Source organism: Elaeis guineensis, chromosome 13 (assembly GCF_000442705.2).
Source record: "Elaeis guineensis isolate ETL-2024a chromosome 13, EG11, whole genome shotgun sequence".
Lineage (NCBI taxonomy): Eukaryota > Viridiplantae > Streptophyta > Magnoliopsida > Arecales > Arecaceae > Elaeis > Elaeis guineensis.
In genome coordinates this window covers 19,706,429-19,711,754 of record NC_026005.2, presented here as the reverse complement: position 1 = coordinate 19,711,754, position 5,326 = coordinate 19,706,429, and the positions used below count along the sequence as shown (strand labels likewise).

Sequence of the window (5,326 nt, the reverse complement as noted above, 5' to 3'; positions counted from 1 at the left end):
TAAATTCAATGGGTTAATTAAATTGCTAGCACATGAATTAACCTTAGTTCCTAATTGAGTTTAGTGCAAAAGTGTTTGTGCTAACCTAAACTTGTTGCCTTGACCTAATATGATTGGATTTGAATCATCTATTTATTAGTTGATTTATTTATTTTATGTGGAAGAGTTTCATGTGAATCCACCATCTCCACATCAAAACCACACGAGAAAAATAAATGTGGCATCATTTATTTGGGCGTTTAAGAGAGGAGTCCTTCTCTTCCACTCCTCTTAATTTTCTTACATGATTCCATGCATTTTCCTTAATTCCTCGTGATATATGATGGTGCTTGGGATATGGGGCGTAGAAGAGGAGGAAGAGTCCTTCTCTTGAAAGGAATTTGAATGCCAAATAATAAATGGGATGCCATATATTTGCATTGATATGAAAGAGTCCATAATATTATGGACTCTTGGTTTTTCACACCCTCCCTCTTATCCCACACGCCATATGATGGCGTTATATTTTTTCTAAGTAGAGAAAGAATCCTTCTGTTGGTTAACCTCTTTAGTTTCCATGCCATCCCTTTGAATTCCACAGAAAAAATTAAATGGTGCGTGTAAGAGTTAAGGGACGCCAACTCTTGGCGTCCCATGGTGTCGCCCCTTATTTCCTATAAATAGGGGGCGCTACAACTAGGCTCTGTGTACCAAATTGGGTTGAGAGTTGGCGTGGAAATGAGCGGAAAATGATGGAAAAAATCTGAGAAAAAGACAGAAAAAGAGAGAGAAAAATAGAAAGGAAGAGAGGAAGAAAAAGGAAAGTATGAGATACTTGTTCTAAAAATCAGATTGTTCATGTGTTGAACATAAAATCTGATTTGTGTGTAGTTAGATTTTTTGAGGAAGGATTTCTAAAGAGGTCCTAGTGGATGTTATGAAGACATACAAGTGATGGTGTAACTAATTCTTACGAAGGACAATCGGCAGCGCATTTAAGAAGAAGGCTGCACCATGTTGAATTGGGAAGGGCCCTGATCAGTCTCGTGTGAATCATCGTTGGAGGGCTCTACTTTAGAGTCTCATGAAGATATCAAAATTATCAGTTCATGATCTTCATGATGGTATATAACTTCTGATCTTCTCTTGTTATGTATGCTTATAATATTTGATTGCAATTATTAAGGAGTTTCTAGGATTTTGTATTTCGGTGGTATAGTTTAATTGTTAAACTTTTTTTTTTAATTATTGAATGTAAGTTAAAATTTTTGAGATTCATATTTTGCTGCATCATCGGAATCCAATACTTCCTAATTTTAAAAATCCAGAAGTTTGAACTTACGTGTGACCATTGACTAGTTTATGCAACACTTGCAGATTCAAAGCTCCACAGTCGTAGCAAAGACCGTGGGACGTACTCAAATGCGAATGTCAATTTTATATTTATAGAATAGTTTGAGATCATTCATACAGGTAAAAATATGGGTTATATTTTCTAATATGATTTTGACTATTCCCTTTTCTGTGTGTACCAAATATTTTTAGTTGAAGATTGTTCATTTTGATGAATTTAAGACAGGTGGCACATCTCACAGGATGTGGTTCGGTTCTGTCCGGGAGAAATTAGAGAAGCATGAATCGGCAAATCCTCTTGCAAGAACCTGGTGCAGCTCGTGGCATAAAGTCTTCGATCTTTATCTGCATAAGCCTAGACTATTTGTTTCTTGAAGTGAGAGTTTTCAAGCACCACCATTCACCTCTGACTTGTTCCATTTTATAATCACAGGCCTCTGTTCTGTTGGCTTTAGGGATACGAAAACTGTCATTAGGCTAGAGGATTGCACTTAAGGCCCATCTGTTGATCGGCCTCATCAGTTACTATTGTTTTGCACCTATTTCATTGTAGAATTCAAGGATATCATTGTCATTTCAATCTTGAGAGAAAAACATAGAACATGTGTATATGATGCTTCTTTCATTGGTAGCATCAAGAATGAATCATCATATACAAGTATGTGTACTTTCTAACATCAATGGGATTACACTGTGCTTCTCGGATCCAAGAAATTGCCAATTGCAGGAAGAGGATACCTCCCCCCTTCCCTTTCCTTTGCCATCTAATGTTGAAGGCTCATCAGTCATCGGCCGACCGATCCTGGTCGGCTTCATGAAATGGCAGTGGAACTATGTTGGTGGTGATGGGATTTATCCAATTGATCTATATTCGAATGTGACCCATACTAACATGCATCAAAATTTATTTTTATGATAGTTATTGTGAAGTTAATCTCTATATAACGATTGTGGAAAACGTCCATCTTTCAGTTTTTTAGATTGATTTAGATAGTCTCTGACGGATGATACGTCATAAAAGAACATCCTTACAGGCTTGATCCTTAACTTATCCGAGAACTTGTGAGATTTGCTTTATAAAAAATTTTTAGAGTTAGGTGATTGCAAACAAATTGATTTGACAGGTTGATGAAAAAGATCTACGATGACATTAATAACTTCATCTTTATATAAATTCTATTGTCGCATAAAATTCGCATACTTTGTTTAAGTTCTATGTCTCATAAAGTTCGTATACTGTAGTATCAAAGACCGGATCCGTTCGTTTTCAACAGCCCCCAAAATTTGGAGCGGTCCACAAATTTTATAAAGAATTTATGATTTTTTTAAAGATCTACGACATATTTATTTATTTAACTTTTAAAAGGGCTGAAATATTGTTTGAATAAAAAAATAAAATTTAAGAAAGGGGAAGAAGGCCAAGGCCCTCCTTCTCCCATCACGGTGACTGGATTTCGATTGAACTCCGGCTGCTGCGGGGGCAGGCCGATGGTGAGTCCCATGAAGTCGCGGCGTTGGGGAAATCTCCTTCGTTGAAGCAATAATAAAAAAAAAAGAGGGAGGAACAGGGCCGACCGTGTGCCCTGCTCCTCACACGATGGGTGGCCGGGCTTCCATGTACTCACCGGTCTTTTGATGAGGATGGCCGGACCTCGGGCCAGCCGGCGCCACCCATGCACAGCCGCCACGTCGGTCCCCCAACTGCGGCAACCAGCCCACCGTTGCAATAAAATAAATAAAAAAAGGAAAAGAAAAAAGGAAAAGAGAACGGCATGGATCCCGTCATTTTTCCCGTGTTGTGGTCGGTCCTGGGGATGGATTTCCGGTCCTCCTCCAGCGGCCGTTGCGGTGGATCCTGGGGAAGGGCGGCAGTCCACCGACTGTGGTTTTCTGGCGGCCGTCGGCCCATTTTTTGGTGGGTGGAGTGCCAGCTGCGGCACCTCCGCTTCCGTCCGATCTCGAAGGATTTGGACACGGCGGTTAGGAGGGGAGAACCACCGGTCCGCTGATTAGGTCTCTCCGGCGACCGTCAGCCAGTACATGGCCGGGAAGGCGGGATCCACTTTCCGACGCCTCCACCGTGTACGATCGGGAAGAGGGTAGGGATGGCAATAGATAGAATTTGGATAGGATATTGTACTGTTCATCTTCAAATTCAAACTTAATACTCTATATTTAAATTTTATTCGATATTCGATCGAATAAGAAAAGAGATATCCATCCTCATATCCAATAGATTCAGAGATACCCATGGATAACCCATTACTCCGTACACAATCAATAAGCGCACTATACCTATCCCATATTCAAAAAAAATAAATAATCAAAATAATCTTATGCATATTATCAATTAATACAAAATTATCAATTCAATATAAAATATAATTTATAAATTTTGATTTATAGAAATCAAATATTAAAATAGAATTATAATTCAACATAAAACATATAAATAATCAAAATAATTTTATGCATATTATCAACTAAAACAGAATTATCAAAACAGAATTATAAATATATATATTTGGATATGGATTCGGATATTACCCATACCTGTAGGTTCGGATCGGGTTCGAGGTCGGATAGAAAATAGCACTACCCATACCCTATCCATATCCATACTATAGTTTTCGGATTTTATCCGAACCCAAATCCGATCAAATCCTATTTTTTGGGTTTGATCGGGTTTGGATAAGGTGCATACCCATCGAGTCGGATCGATTTTGCCATTCCTAGAGGAGGGAGGAGTAAGGAGGGTGAAAGGGGTGGATTCGGGTTTGGATTTTGATCATAAACCCGAATCCATTAGATACAAATCCACTAATCCTTTAGACCTTTTATAATTGACTGAATCGGTCCACATGGAGCTGGTTCAATTGGTTCAGGAGATTTTGCATTTCATCCCCTATAATATTATTTATTCAATAAAGGTACTTTTCTATTAGTTAACTGAACCAAATCAAATTGAGCTAGTTCAAAAGATTTTATTATTTAGCCCCTGATAAAGTCCATATTTAATAAAGACCTTTCCTATAGTTATTTAATTCAGTTTAGGGATTTTTGTAATTTAGTCCCTAAAATTTCATAAAGATCCTTAAAAATTGTATTTTAATTTCTGCCATAAAGTTTAGGATTTTTTACATGTATACCTTCTCAAACATTCAAATTTGCATAAATATCCTTTCAAAATTGATATCTGCATGTACATCCTCATAAAATATATTTTTTTGCATATGTATCCACATCATCTAATACCATTAAAAATTAGCAGTTTAAAATTAAAATGACTAAAATATCTTTATGGATAAATATACAAAAAAAAATTTATAAGGATATATATGTAAATAATAATTTTATGAGGGTATTCATACAAATTTAAATATTTAGAAGGGTATGCACGCAAAATATTCTTAACATAAATACACCTCTCTTGGTTTGATAATTCTTTTCTTATTTTAATATAAAAAAATTAACATATGCAACTAAAATAATAAATTTATTAAATTTATTAATTTATATAGATACAATAATCTTTTTATCAAATGATAAATCAAAATTATTTTATCTAGAAAATAGATAAATCATAATAATCCATATTTTCTCTAATGTATAATATTAATATGCTTCTAAAAAAAAAATCCAAACATGATATTAGATGGATAGTTTGTATATTTATATACAATGGACATAGTTATGGATTTGGATATTATGTAACAATAAAAATTTATAATTTTATTATATTTTATTTTAAAAATTTTTATTGAAAATATCTTTGTGAAGTGTATAAGGTTTATCATATTGTTATAAGATGGACATAATCATCCCATCTTATTAAAAGTAAAATATAATATAGTATTCTAATATATAAAATATTATATAATATCATCATTGTGTTGTTATATTATGTAATATATTACTACATTGTAAAGTAAAAGAGCTTGAATCTATCTAGATGAAATAGATAAAAATTAAATTAAAATTTTTTGCATGTATA

The 5,326-nt window shown here is 34.8% G+C and overlaps 1 long non-coding RNA gene across 2 annotated transcripts; it reads left to right on the top strand.

Annotated features, from left to right (window-relative positions):
* The first annotated feature begins 706 nt into the window (after nucleotides 1–706).
* LOC140853418 (uncharacterized) lies at nucleotides 707–2,009 on the top strand. Of its 2 annotated transcripts, none has more exons than XR_012136469.1 (3): nucleotides 707–1,103; nucleotides 1,357–1,452; nucleotides 1,559–2,009. It is a non-coding gene; the product is annotated as an uncharacterized lncRNA (long non-coding RNA). The 2 variants fall into 2 exon arrangements; XR_012136468.1 differs by having other exon boundaries at nucleotides 1,555–2,009.
* Nucleotides 2,010–5,326: the final 3,317 nt, after the last annotated feature.